This window comes from Triturus cristatus, chromosome 4_2 (genome assembly GCF_964204655.1).
Source record: "Triturus cristatus chromosome 4_2, aTriCri1.1, whole genome shotgun sequence".
NCBI lineage: Eukaryota > Metazoa > Chordata > Amphibia > Caudata > Salamandridae > Triturus > Triturus cristatus.
This window is the reverse complement of record NC_140586.1, coordinates 361,481,573-361,507,343: the sequence shown is the minus strand read 5'-3', so window position 1 is coordinate 361,507,343 and position 25,771 is coordinate 361,481,573. Positions and strand designations below refer to the sequence as shown.

At 46.1% G+C, this 25,771-nt stretch overlaps 1 protein-coding gene across 4 annotated transcripts in view; it reads left to right on the top strand.

Moving 5' to 3' along the window:
• LOC146833887 (protein FAM163A-like) overlaps positions 1 to 25,771 on the top strand; it is a 241,993-nt gene that overhangs the window by 75,902 nt on the left and 140,320 nt on the right. Inside the window, exon 1 of one of the 4 annotated variants that reach the window (XM_085601786.1) lies at positions 16,559 to 16,691. The exons of 2 other annotated variants lie outside the window; for them this stretch is intronic. The gene's annotated coding sequence lies outside the window, so the exon portion shown is untranslated. Of the gene's footprint in view, positions 1 to 16,558; positions 16,692 to 17,015; positions 17,173 to 25,771 lie in introns of those variants that run through there. One more of the 4 variants, XM_085601787.1, reaches the window with a different exon arrangement.

The following is a 25,771-nucleotide window of genomic DNA, read 5'->3' as shown; positions in this document are numbered from 1 at the left end:
TCTTGATCGAATTATATCATTGTGCATTGATAATATTTGGTATTGATGGCATGGGTTGAATAATTGACTAATGCAGGTATACAGCTCGTGCCTGATTTGTAAAATTTTAAGTGCCAGGGCTCTGACCAGGAGGCTACTGCAGCTTGCACCACCCATTGCCCTTGTCATCACTGCCAAAACAACTACTAACCACCTCTCTCGTATGTAAATGCGACAGTTCAGATCCAGAAAGCTAAAGGAATGGCTGGAGAGGCAGGTATTAGCAATTTTAATGTTTATTGTATTCCTAAACAACCGTTGTTCTGCTCATCTCTAAAGTAGATGAACAGGGCCACCATGTGGTACACTGTTCTAAGCATGGTGTTGATAATTAGTTGCCGGTGCTGAGCACTGGAAAGCACCGGCTCGAATTAAGCACTGATACAACTCCACGAAGTGCCAACATCAGTCTTTGGGACCCTTGGCACAATTTAGTAAGTGGCAGGTTCAGTGCCGTAACTAAAGCCTCCACAATGTGGGAGGGGGGGGGGGGCTTGAGCTCCACGTGGGGCAGGGGGAGAACCTCCAGTACTGACTGGTCCCTAGCCTGAGAGCTCCCAACTGAATTCCAAGCATCGGGGGGCCCCGACATGTACTTTGCAAGGGGGCCCCCTCAAGTTTTGTTATGACACTGGGCAGGTTCGAGCAGCACTGCTAGGTTGACTCAGCCTCCCGAGTGTCATCTTGAAGGATGTTGCACATCACGAAACTTTAGCATGAGACTCTTCTTGCGCTTTTGTTCAGAATCTGCGTCGTTGTGTGGTTACAAGCCTAAACAACCAGAGCAGAGAGCCTGTAAGTGAAGGTTGACTTTCTCCTTGTCCTACAGAAAAATATTCAGGTATTTATGAACCCAGATGTCATATCTTCAGTAGAATCCTCGGACATAGTGGTGGGTATTGGAGGGACATCCAGGGTTGGGAAAAATGATCATCAATGTAGGTTACTCTTTAGCGAGGTCTGTACTGATTTGCACAAGGTGGGCCTTTGTCTAGAGTGGCACGAGGAGCAAAATACAATGGACTTGAATGCAGCCCCAAGCGATAGCCAATCGCTGAGATTAATTGACGTATTCCATCCATAACTTTGTTTTCTTTGCATGTTAGTCGCTAAGGCCTTCTTACATGGCACTAAGGGCTTTTTGAAGTTGGGCAAGCAAATGAAAAAGCTGAGAGGAAAGGGGAAGTCATGGTTCTTAATATTTTCTGGAATTAGGAGCATTTCCCCCCAATGATGGTGGCCACTGGACATAATGAAACATTTCTTGGCGTGAGTACAAAGAGGATCATCTCCATTTTAAGTGCATTGAACCAGAGATAGCTTTCGTGTCCAGACCAAGGTGTCCTTAGCACCCTGCTTGCGTAGGGAAACTACAGAGGGGATTGCTTTCTATGAAGATATGAAACATGGAGTAGCAAAAGGATTAAATTGAGATAGGGAAAGGATTAAACTGTTGAGAGAAGCATGAAGCAAATATTCATGACAGCAACGTTTGAAAACACTGGAAATCTCCAGTTCACCGAGACTATTGTGAGCTTAGGAACTGTCTGAAGAGATAGAGCTTGAGCCGTCTGCTGAAGGAGACGTGCAATCAGATTTCTTAGTTTGGAGGGAATAGTTTGTAGTACCAGACAATGACTGCTTTTGTCCCGCGGAGGTTCTGAATTTAGGGTTTTAGAGTATGAGCTTGTCTTACATCTGCACGCTCTCAAGTGGACAGAGATGTTGAGTAGGCCCATTGGGTAGTAGTCGTGGAAGACCTCATAAATTACACTAAAGATTTTGAATTGAACGCTAGACATGATGGATTGCCAATGTAGGTCACAATGTTTGGGCGGGGGGGGGTGCATAAAGAATTTCCAATGGAGTGGACAACCCTGGCTGCTGAGTGAAGGACCGCTTTGAGTTGAGTGGTGGATGTATGGGGGCAAATAAACAGGTGGCATTCCCAAAGCCTGCCCATGACTAGTGGATGTATGTTTTGAGATGGTCAGAAAGAATGAGAACTTGCCTGCCACCCTCTGGATGAGACCCTTAGCCTGGAGAACTGTTTTACCAGAGAGACTGCTCAGCTGTCTAAAGCATGAGACCGAAGCTGTGTAACATGGGAAATTAGTCATTCCTGACTAATGATTGCCATTCACTTAGGACTGAGGCTCTGATCGTTTCATAACTTGATAAATAGCTCTGAAACAAAATTCCTGATTCTACACTTCAAATGAGACCTGACTCACAAGGCCCAACCTGAGATCAAATCCTGACACCATACTCCTCCGTCTCTGAGGTCAGATGAGAAGGGTATGTTCACTGACACCTATTTATGAGCAAAGAGACCTCAGCAGCGTAGATGCACTGGTTACAACTCGCAGAGCGTGAAGTGTTGGAGACCTGATGGATGGAAATTTGCAAGAACTTCAAGGCACATGGAATGTTCACGCGGAAGCTTTGCTATGTAGCAGGGTTGGGAGTGGACCACCACGAGGGGTAGAGCAACAGCACACACGTGTGGTCAGAGGTAGCTGGCCATTAACATTTGAACTGCGGTCAAGGACAGTAAAGTCCACCTGCAGGATCATTTGTCACTGAACCTGGGCAGTTAGTTACTAACTGCACATGTATTCATTAATTATTTATTCAATTATATATGTATTCATATATTTTTTTCATTGATATAATGAGCCTGGAACAGCAGGTGTTCGGGGGCTTTATAATGAAACCCCTCCTCCCCTTTATCTCCTTTTATCTATTTACACAAGAGCACCACTTCACTTTCTCCCCTGGAGCAACCTTGTCCACTATCGCTGTATTTTAGGATAAAGCGTATATTTTCTGAATACGTTTCTGTGACTAAAACAGACAGTTGCTTGAATAATCGATGGGTTTGTGTATAGTGTTCTCTGTTTGAAGGTGCACATCTTAAAACGTTTTCATGTATTTGGTACACTGGGCTGACTTTATGCAAGCTTAGATTATTACAAATCAAACAATTTATTTTTGGACCTATGAGCATGCTGAATTAGTCTAGGACCAACTGTTTTTCTGTACAATATGATACCCAGGTCCGCGAACAATGATTGGGTTACCACATTAGTTTATAATGGTTATAATGAAATAGGGCCTAACAACAAGGATTACACCAAGATTGGTGAAAATATTCAACTGTTGAGAGAATCATGAAGTACATTTTATTCATAGCAATGTTTTAAATCACTGGAGATCCCCAGTTCACCAAGGCCATTATCAGTTTAGGAACTGTCTGGAAAGATGGCTCTTGAGCTGTTTTCTGGAGGAGATGTGCAGTCAGTTTTTATGGTCAGGCTTGACAGCACAGCTGTCACCAGACAATTATGTGAGAATCACAAGGAAAGGTGCTTTGGCTCCACCCACATGTTGGGAGCCAGAAGTACAGGTTTTGATTGGGCAGAGGTTGTGTTCCACTAAAAAGTGTGATCACAAAAGTGTGATCCGCAAAAAATAAGTTGTGATCATTTTGTTTATTTATCCAGCTGCCTAGGCTCGAACTTTCAGAGGCCCGCGTGACATTGTAATACTATTAAAGTGTCTTAGATAACTATATAATTGATGGTGTTTTTATCTGGCTGCAGCACAGATGGGATGAGGGCAGTTAATAACCTACATGGATGTATAGGTCTGGCTACACATCGCAACTTTCACTTGACCTTTTAACCTACGTCAATATTATTCTACAGTTCTTTGCTTCCACACAAATACATATTCATCCCAGTCTAGCTCCTTGTAATGCCTCACATTACCAAACTTGTTACGAACAACAGGAGTATGACCCATAGACCACGATGTGATATGGGTGGAATGAGATAATGAACAACAATATCACAAATGGTGTAATTTAAGAAAGGCGGTTTGGACAGAGCATGTCAAAGACCATTGCAAACCGGAAAAAAGGAGAACTCTTAGTCATTGAATTTAAAGAAGTGCACAAGGCATCATATATTTACATGTAGTCAGGGACAGTTGTATCAGCACTGTGAGCAAGGTAATGCCTCGGAGAGTCGCCAGCACCGGCACCCCCGCTGTCTTCCGCATTTATTGCTCAACCTCGCTCAACCGGCTCCTCATACCGGCACGGATCCCTCGAGACGCCTGGGACACTCCGACCTGCGATTCCAGCACGGTCGTGCTCCCCAACCGGTACCTAATTACTCGTGTACTTCTCCTCTCCATAGGACTGCCCGTTCTCCGCTCTGACCCCTTTCCCGTGCTTTCCCAGCTCGCCCTGACATTCGAACACCACGGGCCCTTGGACCTCTTACCGGCCCACTAATTGATGACCCACTTGGCTCTTCCCCCGCGGTTGCACTCCTCCAGCACTTGTTCAAATTAACAACCTGGTCCTGAGGATGATCCTGATTGACAAGGATCGAAACGCCGTCGACTATTCAGCGCCACACCTTAGCGCATTGCTCCTTTGGTTCAACCAAATAACTGTATAATCTATTGAAAGCAATTTTTGAACCATTCTTCACTGTACATATACAGTTGCACTTTGCGCCGTGTTCGCTGTCACACACATTGTCACTTGCATCGCCACTTGTTTTGCCACTTGCACTTTATAGCACCAAGTTCAATGTCGGGTTGTTTTTCTGCATTACCTTGCTCACAGTGCTGATACAACTGTCCCTGACTACATGTAAATATATGATGCCTTGTGCACTTCTTTAAATTCAATGACTAAGAGTTCTCCTTTTTTCCGGTTTGCAATGGTCTTTGACATGCTCTGTCTAAACCGCCTTTCTTAAATTACACCATTTGTGATATTGTTGTTCATTATCTCACATTACCAAACAACATCCCCTTAAAGCCAGACTTATTGGTTTTGTCAATGCTTGTCTTAGTTTAGAGGTAATAGTGCTGGTTGCTTCTGACAAGGACTGCTTTTGTGCAGTGGAGGTTCTGAATTTAGGGACTTCAAGTATGAGTGAGTCTTCTGACATTCCTCAAGGTGCCAGACATGGTGAGTAGGTCACTTGGTAAAGGGGTTGTACTCATGAATTACACAGCAGATTTTGAATTACATTCTGGACATGATGGATGGTAAATGTAGGTCATAAAGTTTAAGGGTTCAAGGGTGATGTCATCCCATTTTCCTGTTGAGTGGAAAAGACTGACTGCTCAGTGAAGGTCTGCTTTCAGTTGAGTGGTGGACGTTTGGGGGCACGCGTCCAGGTGGCATTCCCAAAGCCTGGCAGGAATGAGGTGGTACTCTTTCTTTAAGGAATTCTTTTGCCAACTTGCTGATGTGTGGGATAAGTGGTATGGTAAAAGCTAGAGTGAATCCAAAGGACTTCAGGGAGGCTGAGTGTATGTGCAAGAATCCCTTCAAATTCAGTGAGACCAGGTCAGGGCGAGGGGCCATATGGTTTTCTGGGCGTTTAGAGGAAGGAAGTTCTTCATCCAGGTTTGCAAATTAAAGAAGCAGTTTATTAGGATGGCAATGTCTTCTACTGTTACAGTTGTTAGGAATAGCTGGGTGTTGTTGACCTATTGGTGCACATCAATACCCGTATTCACAATCATACATAGGGGTTCAATGTAGAGTTTGAATGAAGCGGGAGCCAGGAGTGCCGCCTGGGGGACGCAACATACTATTTCCAGTGTGGTCAAAGATTTCATCTCCAATCTCTACCACTAGGTATCTGTTGGCAAGGAAGGTTATGCTCTTGCTCAGAACGTCTGCACTGAAGCCCATGCAATGTTCTAATGTCTGAAGTAGCCTGCCATGCTCGATCGAGTCAAAGGCGGCTGATAATTCTATTAACACCATTAAGAAGTGTCAGTTCAGTCCAGAATACAGTATGCATCATTGAGCATTTTCATGGTTACTTTTTTAATTCTGAATCGCTCATAAACCTGATGGATAGTTACCCAGGAAGCACTCCTAGGGGATTGACAGTGTTGGGCTAGTTGGCATCCATTTTGTTACTGGCTTGTCCTAGGCAAGGGAGATTGAAGGTTGATTGGCTCATTAATGATTGGGTTGATTCTAGATTATTGGCCTTATATAGAACTCGGCAGACGGGTTACTCCACCATAACGGTGACTGATATCCCGTCCGCTGAAATATAAATCTCATAGGATATAATGGGATTTATATTTCGGCGGAAGGGATATCCATCACTGTTGTGACAGAGTAACCCGCCTGCCTAGATCTAAATCAGGCCCTGAGTATTGGGGTGATCAGACTTGTCTTCAGTGAGGTTTGGAATATGTGTTTGTCTGGGGTGGGGGAGAGGGCATTGATCAAGTCGCACTAGGTCCTGTGGAAGATGGTAAAATTGTCCTTGATAGCTGGAATGGGGTCTTATAGTGTTTCGCAAGCTTGAGATGCTGGATAGTTTTTGCTAGTTCATCAGTTGAGATATGCGTGAAGGAGCTCACATATTCATCCATTTAAAGTGGGAAGCCTAGAGATGTGGTGTTTATGTTGAAGTTTTCACATATTACTCAAACCATATCAATAAAGTCTTTAAGAAATTTGTCAAATTTTTTGTTTTTTCGGGCGAGCAGATTTGGAACTAGGATTATGTGCTCTTGGATTAAGTGGATTGTGCTGTAGAGATGGTGCATTTTTTGTAGCATACGTTGGGCTTGGGCAATTTATTTAGAAAATTATGGTTCACTATGCTTCAGATGGATTTTTTAGGAGTTGTTAGGGGAGCTGGGTTGCTCGGGAGTTGTTGTAATGATGCAATCATATTCTTTTGTAGCTATCCTGACATTCATTGAGGAATCTTTTGTTTGATTTTAGCGTTATATGCATTGAAAAGCAGCCAAGGACTTCCTTTTTAGCGTGTGAAAGGATCGTCTTATTGTGGAGAGTTTGAGGTGTGTGTGTGTGGGTTTGAGGGGGTAGGGCAGTAATTGGAAAAAAGGTGAAAAGAGACTGGAAGTAGTTCAGGCCAGTCTATTGAGATGGAGTCAAGCAGCTGAATCAGTTGGATTCATCAAATATACAGTGGAGTGTGTGACCATTGGTGTAGGTGGAGAGTATGGTAAGTTGCTGGAGGATATGTAAGGCAAGTTGCTAACCAAAGTGGAGTATTTCCATCTGGGGTTTTTCCCTGATCAGGTTGATATCAGCTAAGATGATGTTTGGGAAAGTCAAGAGACTCAACATTATATATTCTGTTAGCTGGACGACAGTTGTAGTGTTGTTTTTTGGTGAGTGGTAGATCATGTGCAAGAGTATGGATTAGGTGGGTGAGAAGTTGAGTGATAACTTGACACATGCAAAGGTATCCTAGGTTGTGGCTAGAACTGCCACCCTATTGATGTAGTATTCATTAATTACACTTCCACTTACTTTGTGATGGCTGACATACCTGACGATTCTGTAATTGTTTTGTAACTAGAAGGTCTAGTACGGAGCAGGAGTTCTCATTTAACCACAAAAATAAGATGGAGATTATAGCTAGATTATGGCTGATTATCAGATTGAATACGTCATTGCAGTATACAATTAAAATTAAAACTAAAATTAGCAATTAAAAGCATACCACAGAGGAAGTAATTTGGTAGGGTAGAAAATTTGAAATGCGATTGCCTGTCTTAGTGTAACTGTCACCTGCTTCAGCAATGTTTCCTAGCTCATGCTAGCATTGCCCACAGAATGTGCCCATCATTGTTGTTGTGTTGTGAATCAGCTTGCTCAGGAGAAAACTGTTCACTTTTTGTAACTCCTGAAGAGTATTTATTAGAATGTCGTCATGAGCTCAGCTAGCAGTGGCGGCTAACACGGATTGAGGATAGCAGTGCTGATGGCGTGGGTAAAGAAAAATAACCTTACCTCCTTGCCACTTCCTCCGTCATCTCGCCGCGTCTGGCTGGAACAGGACTCACCCAAGCTCCCCTAAGCCAATCACAATGCTACAATGCAGCTTTGTGATTGGTCTGGGCGTCGTGGTTTGGCACTCAGATGGGGACTGGGAGCCTGGGCATGTTCTCCACCCAGGCTGTAATGCAGCCTGTGTGGAGAACATGCTAAGTGTGCATGACTGTTTGGCCGGCCCAAGACAGCCAGCCAAACATTCATGCGCACTTACAGAGTGTCCACCACTCCTCCGCCTGCTCTGGGAGCAGAGCTGCCTCACCCTGTCCCGCAAAGCTGCCGCAGCAGGAAAAAAATCAATCAATCATGGCATTTATAGAGCGCACTACATACCTGTGAGGGTCTCAAGGCGCCGGGGGGGGGGGGGGGGGGGGGGGGAGGGACACGCTGCTACTGTTCGAAGAGCCAGGTCTTGAGGAGTCTCCTGAAGGTTAGGAGGTCTTCTGTCTGCCGCAGGCGGACGGGGAGGTTGTTCCATGTCTTGGCGGCGAGGTCGGAGAATTATTTGCCGCCGGCGGTCACTCTTTGGATGCAGGGGACGGTGGCGAGGGCGCGGTCTGCAGAGCGGAGCTGGTGGGTGGGGGTGTAGAAGCTGAGTCGGCTGTTGAGGTACGCTGGTCCGGTGCCTTGTGTGCGTGGGTGAGGAGCTTGAAGGTTATCCTCTTGTTGATGAGGAGCCAGTGCAGGTCTCTCAGGTGGGGTGTGATGTGGCTGCAGCGAGGGATGTTGAGGATCAGGCGTGCAGAGGCGTTCTGGATGCGTTGGAGCTGTTTCAGGAGTTTGGCCGGGGCTCCTGAGTAGAGTGCGTTGCCGTAGTCCAGTCTGCTGCTGACGAGGGCTTGGGTGACCGTCCTTCTAGTTCCGGTGGGGATCCACTTGAAGATCCTGCGAAGCATGCGGAGGGTGTTGAAAAAATAAAGTGGTAATAACATCGAGTTGCTATCATTTTATTTTAATTTTATTTACAATACGAAAAGCAGTGGGGTGACGCTCCTCCACTGTAGCGGAGGAGCCGCCACTATCCGATAGGCACTTATTTGTATTCTTTGTGAGACTTGTACTATTCGATCGATACAAGAGAGCCGTGTGTATTAGCGTAAAACATTTGAGTCTCGTAGATGCTCACTGAGCTTGCCTCCCCCAACGCTTTTTCTGGGGATTCCCTGGGCTGTTGATACTGTGATTCAAAAATTGCTATTTTGTTTCTTTTGTCAACTCGAAAATAAGCTCTAATTGATATCACAATATGAATCATAAAAGCGTACATAAAAATGATATACATTGTTCAGGTTGAAAAACTATATTCACTATCTACAAATTAATGTTAAAAACAAGTTAAGTTCAGATAAACCGGACAAAATGCATTTTCCTACTATCATCAAGAAGACAAAGAAGAATAAAAAGATTTACTATAATACCTTCCAATGGGTAATACCAGCCCATAAATACCGTGACAGGACAACACAGAAGTACAAATTTGGAAGAGATTGTAAATGTATAAAAGCTGGTCGACGTTGCACAATGTTTAAATGCTTTAGCAGTGGCTTATTTAAGCGATTCCTTAAATCTGAATAATATTTACATAAAAGAACAACGTGCACAATCTGCGTGGATACATTGTCACATGGGCAGTTCTCTAACTCGTGTGACCAATTATTTATGTTGGGGAAACTGGTTAAGCAATGAAAAATATCCAACCTAAATCGTGTCAGTACAAATCCATGCCGAGTATTGTGAACGTTTATTAAATAAGGTTGCATGTCATATGTGGTCAGGATTAATTAATTTTTTAGTACAAAAGGTTTCACTATTTCAGTAGACAGCCTCAAATCCTCAAGCAGTGATAGGCACTCTGATTTTAGTGCTTTCCTAGGGATATTAACCAAAGACCCCGTGTGGTCAAAATACTCAAGGTGGCCAATAGTAGCCAAAAAATGTTTGACATACTTGAGCCAAGGGATTTTAAAGGCGTGCGTGGATTTGAGACCATCCTTTATAATATCTTGGTTGAATTCTGTACACTCAGATGGCCAGATTTTATGCCAGAGCAGGACAGGCTGAATCTTAATCAGGTTTGGTAAGTAGGGGGCACCCACTTCTAAGTGACAAACAAAAGGTGGAACAACTTTTAGGAAGGGCAAGAAGATTCCTTAAGTAAGCATTTTCCACCAACTTCAGTGATTTGACGTTAACGTGTCCCCACAACTTTGACCCACACATGGCGGTAGTCCGGCATTTGGCCTTATCTATGGTCATCATCTCTCTTGGTGACTTCTTGCTCAGTTTCCTAGAGAAATTAAGTGGAGCCAAAATAGTATTAACAAATTGGAGCCTCCCGGAATTCACTGCACATCCAGTTCCCCTCCTGGTCAAATAAAATTCCAAGATATAAGAAGGATGATGTGTGAGTCATTTTTGTACTCTCAATAAAAATGTCACGGCATTTTGCAACTCCTTTACCTGATTTCATTATAAAAGTTTTACTTTTATTAATTTCCAGACCTAGATTTTGCATATACTTAACAAATTCAGTGAGTAAACGCTGTAAGCCAAGCAGGGTGCGGGCCATAAGCAGCGCGTCGTCTGCATAGAGGAGGTCCGGTATGGGACGGTGCCCAACATGGGGAAGATCGTTATATTTACTTGCTAGGACCCTGCCCAGGCTATTAATATATAAATTAAACAAAAAAGGGACAAGTACACACCCTTGCCAGACCCCTCCCTCTATGATGAACGGCTGTGAGCATTGTCCTTTTAGACCAAGGCATACTATGACCCTACTGGACAAGTTCACGTGCCTAAGGAAGTTAACTATGGTTGTGACCACGCCCAAAGTGAGCATGATAGTCCATAGTTTATCATGCGTGACACAATCAAATGCAGATGTTAAGTCTACAAATGCAAGACACAAGTTACCTTGCTCTAAAAAGGAGTGTCAAAAGTGGGCCCCATGGGTCAATATGAGATTTATAAACAGCGATCGAGATGCCGTCTGGACCTGGTGCTTTACCCCCTTTACTCGCCTTTAAGGCCGAAGTGATCTCTTCAAGGGTAAAAATAGGGTAAGTAAATTCGGGAGTGAGTACCATTGTGGAAGGATCGCCCGTAGGTGCCGGTAGGGAAGGTTTGATTAAGCTCTCCACATGGTTTGAGTAGAGATTAGAGTAGTGAGCTAGCCATTCGGCCTCTGTGATAGAGGTCTTAATTCAGGGGCTATCTGCTTCTCTTAAAAAAAAGGGAGTTGATAATACACCAAAAGGCCGTGTTCTCATTCTTAAGCCATGACTCGTGTAAATTCTCCCATGCCTCCTTCTTCAAGACTTCTTTACGGAGTTTTAAGACTAACCTATATGCATGTCTACAATCAGGTACTTCCTGGGTGTTCCTAGGTTGCATGCATAGGGCTGCTCTTAATCTCTTATGGGCCCTAGTGCAAGCAGAATTGAACCAACCTCAGTTCAGCTTTACTTCTTGTTTCTGATACAAGATTAGCCTTTCTTTGATTCCTTGGTGATTGACATAAATGCATCAATGACTTTTTTTTGCCCCAGCAGTATTATCTAAGTAGATCTCAAAGGCGTTGATCTGTTTAGCAATTAGCTGTTCTAAAAATGTATTGGGATTTATCATGGACCATCGCAGAATAGATCCATTTAAACAGGATTTTTCAATGTTCTCAACTGTTGGGACACTGTGATTTACCCCCTGTTGGTTAATAAGAAGAATGTTCAGGTCAACGCTCTGGGGGAAAATGATAGCTTATTGCGATATCATGTGTAATAAAATTAATAACCAGAGCAGAATAACTGTTTGGAAACATCGAAAAATAAATTACGCTATTGTCCCCTCTCCCGTTAAATGTACAGTTAACTTTAACCTGAGGGTTGCTTAATTCAGTACAAAAGGCCAAATCATATTTAAAAAGTAGCTCATTAAGGTGGTCTCCATAATCCATATGCAAGAAATGTGCTGTATCACTGTTATCAGGATTGGCCAAACCACAGACCTTTTTGGATGTCAAGGGGCACAATCGGAAGTTAAAGTCACCCCCCTATAAAATAATCAGTTCTCTGGATTCATTAGAATATAATGATTCAAGGTCGGTATCAAGTTGTCGTAGGACAGATGTTATTTCCAGGTTAAAAGCGTTATTGTAAAAATGTATTATCACCAACATAGTTCAAGATTAGATCAGAATAGAGATGATTCGATAATAAACTTTAGTTGGCACCACAACAATATTAGTGGAGGTCATCTTGTTTGAAATAAAAGTACATAGGCCACCTTTAGGCCTGCCACAATTAGAAGGGACAGCCGGGGTCTGAAACGTTTTGAAACAATTAAGATGTATTGGTTCAACACTCCAGGTTTCTTGTAAGCAGACAATTTGAAATCTGGACACAAAATCTAACCACTCTTTCATATTATACATACAAAGTAACCAAGCTACATTCCATAATAGAGCATCAGTAGAGGTAGTGATTGGACTAACCTGGGTATAATCCTCTGAATTAACCGTGGAGGCAGGGTTAAAGCTAATCTTTGGAGACAATGAGCATCTATCAACCTTTGTGCCTTCCTGTGCACTCGTACTGGGAATAGAGGTTTTAAATGAACCTTCGCAATTGTCCTCTCTATTCTGGATGAAGGCCATCAGTCAGTCCACTCCATTGAGTGAAGATAGTCCGTCAAACCTATTATAAGTCGGAATGGTATAACTGGGGGCAAGGTTGCACCAGATTGGGGTGTGCGGTCTGGTAATGTACTTGGCTCAGAGTAGAGGGTTGATGGAAAAACCAAAGTTGTCAGACTGCAATTTGGTATGAATTCAAAAGAAATACACTGGCTTTGCTTAGAATCTTTTCAACCAAATCTGAGGTTTTGAAGGATAGCACCACGCAATCTCCCTGAAATGATTTACGTTCCCTTCCAACCTATTTTACTCCTCTTGCCAACTTACTATCTGCAAAGAGAGCTCCCCCAAACCCCACCCTGGTATTTAACCTGCTTAAAGATTTATTTCTGTGTGACTCCCAAGTTTCTTCTACTGGCGTGGAAAGGGTAGGAACATTCACCAGAATAACCATGTAGGGTGTCGCTGCTGGGGGTAAGTCCAGGATTGAAATCAGGTTCTTCATTAGAGTTTGTGGCTAAAGATAGGAGTGGGGGGATCGCAAATCTTAGGGGTCTTTTTATCAATTAGTGCATGGACCTGTAAAGACATTGAGAATGAATTATCCCCAAAGTTAGTCAGTGGGATATTTAATGGTGGAACATTAGACGGTCCAGCTGCTGAGGGTGGTGTTCGGGATCGATCACACAGCTCTCAGTGGGGTCTGGTGATGTCAATGAGTTGCTGGCGCATTGCCATATTGCTCCCCATGGGGGGTGTCTGTCAGGTTGTGAATGTACCTTCCCCTTTAGATCTACACAGTTTTTAACATACTTTATTGTTTTAATCTTTATGTCATTCGATGTACATTTAGATATGTATTTGCCATCATTTTTGGTTACATACATTTGTGTAATTGTATATTTTGACATATATCTGATATTTATCTTATGGGAAGACTTCCCGTTACAAAGTCCCCCCTCCCTATCCCCACTGCAGGTCATATCTAAGTATTATATGAAGTGGCACAATTCAGATCCAGTTACAGCCTCTATTCAGTTTGCTGTATTCCCACTCCAATATTTTAAAAAGCCCTTATCGTGCTTTCACTCAGCTAAGTGATCTTTTCTTGTGTTCCTTCCATGCTGCTAATGCCCTGGGCTCTCCGGCGGGGATAGCATTAAGTGGGAGGACTCGCCGGACTTTGGCTCCACGTCTTTCAACCTCCCTACCAGTGTTTCCCAGGCTCTGGCTCTTTCAAGTGTGCCTATTCCCCTGCATGCATTTCTAAGTAATACTCTGCTCTCACACCCGCCCACGTGTCCAGTTCCTTCTTCCACCCTGCTAGCCGAGATCCCTCAGGTGTCTTCCAGCGCCTCATGGTTTCCCGTTTGGCTAGTATGAAGGCCAGATCCTGGAATCTGTCAGTATTTCTTGATTTAGAAGTGTGTGGAAACAGACTAAGGAGACAGTGGGCTGGCGCGCAGGGAACCACCCGCTAGGTTACTTTCGCCACTACAGAGGTGACCTCCCGCCAGTATGTGAGCACTGTCTGACAGTCCCAAAGCATGTGAAGCATTCCCACCCCAAGTTCTCCACCTCATGGGCATCCTCTCTGTGGAAGTATTTGTTAATACGTTCCGGGGTGAGATACGCCCGAGGAAGAATATAAAAAATAATTACCTTGAATTGGGAGATCGTAGGGATCCTTGCTAGTGTATTCCCCCAGTCTATATCTTCCATAGGAACACCCAAGTCCATTGCCCAGCGCTCTCTCAGTGTTGTCAGGGGTTGTAAGGAGTCATAACTGATCGCTTTATACAGGCATGTGACTGCCTTGATCCTCCCCCTGCCGTGACTATGTAACGACAGGTGGAGTGATGTGTGGGTTCCGAGGTGCCCATCCTCCAGTGCTGTCAAATGGCCGCCGTTATTGCTCTGTAGAGCAGAAAATGACCCTGGGGTATACTCCATTCTGCCTGGAACTCCTCAAATGGAAGACGCTCCCCCTCCCTGTATAGGTCTCCCAGCTTGGTTGCTCCCACCTGTAGCCAGTCCTCCAATCCCCTCCATTGTCCCCCGTGTGGTAAGGTATGTATTACCGTCAGTGAGAGGTCCGGAGCGAAGGGGACTCAGCTTTGTGTTCTCTGAAGACACCTTCCCCAGCAGCCCCGTATCACCCGTAGTTCATTCGTGAATTCTCGTGGTTTCCCCCGACCCTCATTAGTGTTCGGAAAAGTACATCAAGCTCAGGGACAATAGGTCCCATCTCTCTTTTCTGCGTCTGTCTGCCTGCTATCCATTGTGTAAACCATTGTAATTGTCCCGCCAGGTAATACAATTCGAAGTCCGGGGCTGCGAGTCCCCCCTCTCCTGTCCGTCGCTTCAGTGTCAGCAGGGCCACCCGCCGGCGGCCCGTCCACCGAATAAACTATACCATGAGGGAGTCCGGTTCAGTGAACCGCGTTCTTGGGATCCACAGGGGTAATGTGGTAAAGAAGTACAGTAGCCTCGGGAGAGCCACCATTTTTAGGAGCGCTATTTTACCAGCCGCCGATAGAGGGAGAGTCCCCAGAATGACATACAGGCCTTCAAAGACCTTGTAGCAGCTCCTAAGTTCCCTTCCTGGAGGTCCGTTAGGGAATGGTAGATCTTGACTCCCAGGTATTCCAGGCACCGGGGCTCCCATCTGAGATCACCCTGTCCATCAGGTGGGTTCCTACCCTCTACAAGTGGCTGGATTTTTGCCAATTTCATAATTTCTCTGGCCCTTCGCAGTTCCCCTCCTAGATTGTTCAGGAACAATAGCAAGTCATGAGCATAGAGTGCTGTGATGAGTATGTCCCCCTATCTGTAGGCCTTGGTATCTATCCCCTGTCCAATCAAGGCATGCCAGTGGCTCCAATGCTAGAGCGAACAGTAAGGAGGGAGAGGGGGCACCCCTGTCGCGTCCCCCCCTCCGCCCGATACTGCTCTGATTTGTGCGCACACCAGCTAGGGGATTCCTATAACAGGGGCGTAACACAGGATGCCGCAGTGCGGGGGGCCCCCAAGCTCCAGAGGGCCCCCTCAGCACAGCACTTCGACTGAAGAGCTCTTGATAGAGTCCGGAGGGAGCCCCTTCACATGCCTTTCAGGGGGGGGCCCTCGATTTTCGTTACGCCACTGTCCTATAAAGTAGCTTTACTCATCTTGGAAAAGCTCGGCCCAATCCGCATATGCTCCAAATCTGCATATAAAAACCGGCATTTGAGACTGTCAAATGCCTACTCTATGTCGATTGCAAAGATGGTTCACCCCCCGACCACACCAGTCGATCTACAAATGTTGACACATACTCTCAATATGTTTTAATCTGCTGGTGAGTGCATTAAAGGAAATCTTTACCATGTCTTCCAGGGCTTTCACTGAGGTCACCAATGTTTTATAGTCCTGGATTGGTATGGGCGTTTTTTGTTTGGTGCTCTAATTGTCTTTTTTTTTGTAAATGCAGGGTTCTGTGCAGTTATTTTCCTAATTAATCCGTTCACCCCTCCCTGTAATTCTGAAGTTGTAATAGAAGGAGCAACATGAGTGCTCAGTGTTTTTGGGGGTTGTGGATCCATAAATCACGGTGAGGTGGAGTTAAGAATACTTTTGGCCCTTTCACTTACACCAAGCTTCTCCCTGCTAGGCGAGTTACTTAGGGAAGGAGTTAATGCTGCCGCCTCACTCAGTAATACAGGCCCAGAAGTCCCCTCAGTACAAGTAGTTAGTGATTCCTCCACGCACAGAATCTGCTTTTCTATTGCCCCCATTGCACCCGTTATATAATTCATAATAGAAGATCGAGTTTTATTTGGGGATTTAGTCACTGCCGTCCCTGTAGTGTTGCCCGAGCCGGGCCCGACCATTACTACGGGGGTCTCAGGAGAGGTTTGTATAGCCTCTCCCTGTGCGTGTGCCTAGTGGACGCGCCCTACGTCCACGCGGAAGGCACGCCAGTAACGAAATAAAAAGCCCGGAGCACTGGGCGTGGGCAGGCATTAAGCTGGCCACTATGGAGAACACGTGTGGTCTGCAGTGATTGCCAGTCCCCGGATGCTTCCTTTTCCCATGTTCGATGCCTAGCTATTAATCGGCTAATATTGCACAATCAAAATTACAACCACGTTTATTAAGTATATTTTGCAGGTAGGTTTCGCATCGGTCAAAAGTCAAATGAGTCTTAAATGGGATCAGTCAATATAACATCCCCTGCAGGTTATGTCAATCCCCCAAGCGGGCCAGGGTCTGACGTCAAGAAAGATAAATAACAGTAATAACAAGCCACTAAAGTTTTTAGTACAACAGACCTCAGGGTGCACGTTGAAATCACTTGGCCATAACACTCCTGAGGATCCACCTCGCCTGGCACAGTGCTGCCTCTTCCTGTCGCTGACGGGCACGGACAGGCCCGCCCTTGGCCTCTGTAGCCCTAAAGTAATGCGGTTTACAGTCAGCTGTTGGAGAACGCAGGGTATTATGGGCGATGTAGTGCCGCAGAAGCTGCACCGCCAGCGGCTCACCCCCACAGTGACCAAAGCTCCCATATTGAAAACGCACTGGAGTAGCAGGCGCCCGGTGGCAAACACTTTGCGATACTCTTTCGTCAGGACACCGCCGTTGGTGATAGGTAAGATCCAGGAACAGCAAGCAAAGCCCCCAGAACGGTCAATTATTTGTTGTCAGATGGGAATATGCCACATTGCCAAAGCACTGAAATTCTGTCGGCTCTGTTGCTTAGTTGGAGTATTTCTCATCGTCACCATGAGATGCTGCTCTCGATTAAACATCCAATGATGTTTCCATTCCTTGCGAGACCCAAGCTAGCACTGTCCGGGCTCTCCACGGTCCAAGAAGTAAAAATCTGAAGTCAGAAGCATCTTCCAGGGAACCCTGTTGTTTTTCTTCTTATGCCGAGGGCTCCGAACCGGAAGGTCACCTGAAATCCCATGCCGGTCCCTTCCATCCACGAACCATGTGGTTTTCATTCTTTTGCCGAGGGCTCCGTACAGGAAGGTCACCTTTTAGAAGAACTTCATCAAGAGTCCATTTTGCCTTTTTCCTACATTCTGCACGTCTCCCAGCCACTTTTGTCAATAAGTGCTTTTAGACAGTGGCGGTTCCTCCGCTATGACGGAGGAGCATTGCCCCACTGCTTTCAAGCAGTGCGAAGTAGAAACATAAAATTATAATAACTTTGAGTTATCATTTTATGTTTGGGCTGGTTTGCGTGCAGGCGTGTGGGCGGGGCTGGTCTGCTCTTGGAGCAGGGCAGGGGATGAGTGGTTTGCCCACTCCTAAGTACACATGACTGTTTGGCCGGCCCTCTCGGACCACCCAGACCAGTCAAGCGCACTTTCCCTGTTCTCCATGCAATCTGCATTACAGCCTGCATGGAGAACATACCCAGGCCCCCACTCGTCATGCCGGCCGCCACTCGTCATGCCGGCCGCCACTGCTTTTATACTCGACCCAAAAGAAGACAAAGGAACATTTTCTTCAACAGAATGGTAGGGGCAAGATCTGCCTCAGAATGTATTCAGTCGAGATGAGGTTGTAAGCATTTTTGCCTTTGTGTAAGTGGGTGTTTATGTTTCCGGCTCTTGTTTTTGATGAGGGGGATGGTGCAGTGATTTTAGTGCAGGTACATTAACAGATATGTGACTAAAAGACAACAGTTAATTCCTTTGCTAAGTTGTCCTATTTTATTCATTTAAAAGTAGATTGTTAGGGGAGCTTCTTCAGATTGTTAGCAGTAATTCTCCAAATTTAAATTGTAATTGGTTATGAAAGCATCTCCAGCACCGTCAAATCATCTAGCTTGTATGTTGAAGCTTTTAAAATTGGAGATGACTTGCTTCATATATTTTTAATAATGCAAGACTGCAGCAATGTCTTTCACCACTTCGAGAATGGTAAAGCAAACGTCTGCCTTTTAGATTTTTCATCTGTAGAGGTCAGTTGTCCTTAGGTCCCTTTTTAATGTTGAAGGAAAGATGGACGATAATGGCTGCCCAGAATGATGAGGTGTGTTCTTTGGCCATTGGTGGCTTTATACAAGTATTGGCAAAGCCGATAGGTCTTGGTTTGATGTGCTAATGCCTGTACAATTAGCACATTAAAGTGGACACACAGAAGAGAGGCAGTAGGAGCAGACACAGGAGGCTATGCTTGTAAAGTAGTCCCTCATGCAATTCAACACAAGCACTCGAGTGCAGGTGGAAGGACACACCCAAACAGACAATAGAATTAAGAGAGAGATGAATAGTCCACTGAGCTGAGCCAAAACATAATTGACAAAGTCTCATGCTAGAAGTTGAAAGAGGCTGGTTGAAGAAAGCCAATGGTTGTAAACGGGTGAACCCAAAGCCCCCGCTATGTACAGTGTAAGCAACCAGCTTTTTTAACAGTTGCTCTGTTAAACTGAGAGCAAAGAAATGTGGGCCACACTTTTTTTTTTTGTCTACTGTTTTTATTGTTACAAAAGCAGGTACAGTGCAAATCAGAGACACAGGGATAGATGCATGACATTGCAATAATACATAGACATTGAAATAAAACCACATTGACATAAACTGGGTTACAGCCAGTTGGGCCTTCTTGGGGCCACCATTCGTGTTATTCATAGTCTCAAACTGATGGACAGTTGGAAAATATGGAATCAAAGTAAGATAATAAGCGGGGAAGGGAAGTGGAGCTCCTCTAACTCTTCTCTTTCCTCATGTCCCATCATGTTACACTGGGTGTATCTTTCTCATCTCCTATCTCTAGCCCGTAGTGCTTTAACCAAGTGGTGGACATTTTGGGGATCTTTTGTGGTCAGCCTCTGACCAGATACGTCGCTTTTTCTGCCACCATGTAGAGATCTATGTGTGCCTTCCATTCGGTAAGTCTGGGTGGATCCGGGGCAACCCAACGACAGGCTATATCCCTTTTTGCCACTATCAGCCCTAGGTTGCATAATAGGAGCTTGCCACGTGGTAAGTCTATCTCAGTGAATGCCCAGCAGGATATACCTGGGCTCCCGCACCAGTTGTGCTCCCAACACTCTGTTTAATTCCCCCAGTATCTGATTCCAGTATGCTTGGATGTGACTACAATCCCAGAGCGTATGAATATATGTACCTTGTAGTGTTTTACAACGTAGGCAGTGCGGTGTCTCTGCTCTACCCATAGCATGGAGGTTTACTCTATCAAAGAATACTCTGTGGAGGATCTTAAATTGTATGAGGCGTAGCCACAGCTTAATGGGCACTTCCTTTGTGTGCATTAGGGACGCCTCTCAGTCAATGTCCTCCAGCGGTCTGGTGGATTTTTCCCAATTAGCCCTAAGGAGTCCCAGCTTATCAGGAATATTATTCATTAGTGTTTTGTACGTCCATGAAATGGCTTTATTGGAGAGTTTTTCTTGCAGTAATCTGCCTTCTTGGGGCGCAAATTCCGGGAGGAGAATTGAAGATAGTTCTACTTGTTACACCTCACCTGGGGAGGCAATGCATTTTGACCCATTCTCAGGTCTACCAATGTTGGTAGATCTGGGAATGCACCAAAACCCATTGGTGGATGCGTGGGAAGACCCACCCTTCACCCATGGAACGCCTCTCTCGGGCACAGTAACACAATGCAGCAATTTGCACTGCGTTACGCTAGATTTATCAACCAAGCAGGGCCACGCAAGGTGTCCTTGCATGACTTGATAAAATGAACTTGGTTGTTGCGTCACCCTTTGGCCCCATTGTGTGGTGTGTTTGCACTTTAAGGTAGTGTGCTTAATCCATACCAAGGCTTGCCATGGTGATGCGGTCTCCCCGTCAACGTCAATTAGAACAAGCTCTGTTGCACTTAATTGCCTTGCATGATCAATCTCTTGTGCAGTACCTAACCAGAACTCTCAAGGCCAGGACATCCAGGTCCTGTGCACAGCTTTGGAAAGCAAAAGTGAAACAGCCTCAACAATCTGCCTTGCTATTTGGAGAACACCCTCTTCCGAGCTGGTCCTGCTATTGGAGTTCTGTGGTAAGTTAAAATATAATGATGCTAAGATGTGAAGCTTAGAAAGCAAAACAGTTAAAAAACCTGAAAGGGGAAAATAATCAATAAACTCTTAACTTCCAGGAAAGGCAGATAAACGACAGAAAGAAGATATCATATCAGCAGCAAGGAAAGGTATTCCTCCGACATTCCTGAACCTGCTGACCAGTTTGATTCTCTGGAATCTTGGATTTAAGCACAGCCATAGCAATAGGGGGAACATTGCATTCTATGCTCGGTGGGCGATCATCATTTCGGAACTAAGAAGGACCAGCACTTTGTAAATGAAATATCTTTAAACTTTGATGATAGAATCTCCTGTGTAAAATCCATTCCGGGTCAAGCAATAATGGAAGTGTCCTGGGGCTAGTAGCGGCTGCTACCGGATGGGGATCGTGGGGGGCTGGCGAAATGAAAAGGAAAAAAAAAAAGCACCTACCTGGGTACGGCCACCTGCCACCTCTCATCTGTCCTCTTCGTCTTCTTCCTGTCTCGAGCACCCGGATCCCCAGGCTTCCCTAAGTCTATCATGACGTTGTTGTCACCATGACAGCAGCGTGATGATTGGTCTGAGCGTCGTGGTTCGGCGCTCAGACGGTGACTGGGAGCCTCACCAGGCTGTGCATTACAGCCACAAAAAACAAGATTAGGGAGTGAAGAGGTAGTGTCCTGCATGGGCACTGGAGGTGGATACGTCCTCCTCTTGAAACTTGAACAAAACATAAGGATCCACCTCAAAGGAGGTTCAAAAGAGTGTGTTTCCTATTTTGGTAGGATGCACACAGTGTTTGCTTAAATACCCCTCACACACCAAAAGGGTCCTTGGTTTAATGCTTCATCATAGGGGTCTTCACGCCCCGCTGCGGGATGGGGCGTGCTATGACCTGTGACTACACGGTAGCACTGATCTTACAGTACTATGTGTGGTGTAGGGGTAGTGAGAGGAAGGGTCAAGGGTGAATGCAAGAAGTGGATTAAAAAGTACCTGGCCTCGTGAATTTAAGAAACTTTAATAGGTCAATGAGGCTGGTGCTGTTAAAAGGGGTGGTTCGGAGATGTCCTGCCTGTAATGTGTGGATACTCCTGATCAAGTCAACATGTTTCGAAGCATCAAGGCTTGATGAAGATCAGGACTGGGAATGATCCCTTCAGTACTCACTATGTTGCTATCAAGATGTGATAAAATAGTGTGCTATATACAGATTTATGAAAAAATGCAAAATATCATGCACTTTATACAGTACCCAATCGGTATTTCTAAAATGTAAGTTGTGGTGTGTAGGAGACAATGCTCCATGAGCCTTTTGAACGGGTGGGAAGGGGGTTGCCACTGTATTGTAGTAGTCAACTCTGCCTCGCTTTAAGATAACACCATCCCTCGTCTCCGTGGACATCTCCGAACCACCCCTTTTAACAGCACCAGCCTCATTGACCTATTAAAGTTTCTTAAGTCCACGAGGCCAGGTACTTTTTAATCCACTTCTTGCATTCACCCTTGACCCTTCCTCTCACTACCACTACACAACACATAGTACTGTAAGATCAGTGCTCCCGCGTAGTCACAGGTCGTAGCACGCCCCATCCCACAGCGGGGGTGGAAGACCCCTATGATGAAGCATGACACCAAGGGCCCTTTTGGTGTGTGAGGGGTATTTAAGCAAACACTGTGTGCATCCTACCAAGACAGGAAACACACTCTTTTGAACCTCTTGTACATTACAGCCTACTGGGGAACAAGCAAAGTGCCAGGGGCGGCTCCTCCACTAGGGCGGAGGAGCATTTTCCCACTGCTTTCTTGCAGTGCGAGAAGCAGAAACATAAAATGGTAATAACTACCATTTTATGTTTCTGCTTCTCGCACTGCGAGAAAGCAGAAGGGTTTGGTTGAGGGTGGGCGGGTGGGCAGGGCTGCTCTGCAAGCAGAGCTGGGCCTGCGAGGAGTGGTGTGCCCACTCCTAAGGGCGAAATGACTGTTAGGTCGGCCCTATGGGGACGCCCAAACCAGTCATGTGCACTCTGCCCTTTCTCGATGCAGGCTGTAATGCAGACTACATAGAGTAAATGGCCTCCCCGTAAGCCCCTGGTTGGGCGGCGTCCCCACCAATCACAACGCTGCCATTGCAGTAGTGTGATTGGCTTAGGGGAGGGACGGGAGGCTGCCTGCTTCCTGTATCTGCCAGAGGCAGGCGAGCAGGAGCAGGAGTCGGAGCCGGAGCCAGTGCCAGGAAAACACGGGACTAGGACGGCAGACATGTACATTTTTTAAAATTAATTATTAAATTTACGCCCAACCCCCCGCCCCGCGCGACCCCCCCGCTTCACCACCCGCGATTAATGCCACCCGTGACTGCAAAGTGTGCATGACTGTTAGGCTGGCCCAAGACGCCCAGCCAAACCACCATGCGCACTCAAAGAGTGCCACCACTCCTCCCCCCTGCTCTGGCCAGCCCGACCGCATGAAACTGAGCCACTGCAGTAGGAAAAATAACATGATAATAACGTTGAGTTATTATCTTTTATGTTTCCTTTTTAACTGCTGGAAGAGCAGTGGGGCGACGCTTCTCCTCCTTAGCGGAGGAGCCGCCACTGCCAAGGGATCATCTACCGTTGTGGAGCTGTAGGGGCTGAGACTGTGCGCTCTGAAGAGGTGACATAGCATCATACAGATTCATGTCCCGGAAGCGAGCAGCAAAACAGCCTCCTCTACTACACACAATATGATGTTGACCAGAAGAAAGGATTCTGTGGCACTTTCAAAACTGGCATGAAGGGTGATAATGAGAAATCTATCAATACATATGAGGATCTAAGAAACAAGAGCGCCATTTATGCAATACATGTGTATGACACTATCGTCATAGTGAAGATATGGGGAATCAAGAACATCCCGACTTGTTTGAAGATGAGTGGACTGCAGTCCTGGCAAGATATTTTGTGTTATTTAAGGAAGTGTTTACCATGCCAGTCAAGCACCAACCATATCAACTCGCCCAATCAAATGTGAGCATACACCTGCACGAAGAAGGGAGAACTCAGACAGTTGGTATTGACTACACAAGCACTGGCAAAGCTAATAGGTCTCGTCTTTGATTCCCATGGGCTCTTCACAGCATGAAAAAATTAAATTAGCATTGGCAAAGTCAGTAGGTCTCACCTCTGGGACCAAATGCTCTGACAATAGTTTTAGCTCAGCTGCACAGCATCCCTTATGTGGAGCATTCTGTGCAGCAAGGCTAATAAGAAGGGACAAATGTCTACGTGGCTGGCTGCATTATTTTGTAGGCACCTACACCAACCAGGTGCCAGCGTTTAAAATACGGAAAGAGTTGTTTTTCTTTTTATTTACTGATCCAAGTTGGACCCGGGGGGGGGGGGGGGGGCAACCCTCTAGGTCACGAGATAGCAAACGCATAGCTGCCAAGGTTTCAGATTGCTTATGTGTGATATTTTCATAATTTCAGTGGAATTATGAGTAACATTTCAACAACTCTTAGTGACATTTTCTTGCGAACAAAATCAAGCAGTAAAGACGAGGGAAACATCAGAAATTACACCCATTTGAGGAATGAGAAACTCCAAGACGATGTTAAAACTGTTGTAAACCAACAGAAACGGAAGGGCACTAACCTAGTAAAAAGCACTTACACACAACTAATCCTGGTTCATGTCAGTTGACAGCTACTGCAAAATGCTATAGTTTCTACGTTCCTCTCTGTCAAAGAAATGTGTACAACACTTTTAATCTCAGAGCCACTGAACGAGGCCTGCAGACTTTTGCTCCAGACTCCTCTCAGGCGGGGTGAGTCTGGAGAGAGTGGCCCATTAGGCCACCGAGCCACTGAATGAGGCCTGCAGACTTTTGCTCCAGACTCCTCTCAGGCGGGGTGAGTCTGGAGAGAGTGGCCCATTAGGCCACCGAGCCACTGAATGAGGCCTGCAGACTTTTGCTCCAGACTCCTCTCAGGCGGGGTGAGTCTGGAGAGAGTGGCCCATTAGGCCACCGAGCCACTGAATGAGGCCTGCAGACTTTTGCTCCAGACTCCTCTCAGGCGGGGTGAGTCTGGAGAGAGTGGCCCATTAGGCCACCGAGCCACTGAATGAGGCCTGCAGACTTTTGCTCCAGACTCCTCTCAGGCGGGGTGAGTCTGGAGAGAGTGGCCCATTAGGCCACCGAGCCACTGAATGAGGCCTGCAGACTTTTGCTCCAGACTCCTCTCCGGCGGGGTGAGTCTGGAGAGAGTGGCCCATTAGGCCACCGAGCCACTGAATGAGGCCTGCAGACTTTAGCTCCAGACTCCTCTCCGGCGGGGTGAGTCTGGAGAGAGTGGCCCATTAGGCGGTAGCTCCAGGAATGTGGGTGAGCGATGACTTCTGCTACCTGGGTTTGTTTGCAGTCCAGTCTGCCCCAACGCTGCCCTGAGAAGGCCAAGAACCAGCCCTCTGTAAACAGGGCAATGGAGGACAAATGTGTCCCGGGGGGTGGCTGGCGAGCTGCTGTGAGCCTCTGCTTGGCCCTATAAACCACCCTCTGCACGGCACTGCCCCATCTTGCTCGGAACCAGACTGCAGATGTAGGGTGAGCTCCTGGAGTCTGCAAACTAAGGGCAGCACGTTTCCGGCCTACTGTCAGGCTCGCTCACTTCACCGCTCTGTGGTACGGGCCCTGCCTGTGAGACACTGCAGCGCTGGCAGCATCTTCCCGCTGCCTGCCCCAAAGGCGGCGTCACATCCCAAAAAAACATGCAGGCAAAACGCAGCACAGCACTAAAACATGGCCACAAGAAACAACAACCTGCACCCATAATTAAGTGCATTATCTGCAAACAAGCAGGCGTGCGTGACACTGCTGTGAAACATGCCTATAATTAAAGTGCAATGTATCGTACCATTCGGGGGAGGGGGGGTGCAAGCACATTAGGGCCCTAAAACTTCGAAAGTATCATACCGCAGAGTCAATGCTGGGCATTTCCTGCGTTGAGGGCCGGCGAGAGCCAGTCTGGTGATGGCTGGTGTTAATAACGGGCTCCGCAACCCAGCTCAGACCCCGCCCGCAGCAGCGCCAGCCTCCGGTTATGATTCAGGGTCACGGCTGGCTCAGCTACATACCTTCACAGTCAGGAAGGTTTTCTGGGCAGCTACAAACCACTTCAGCTACCAGTTCGTGGTTCAGTCAGCCGCCGGTGGGGGCCACGATTCTC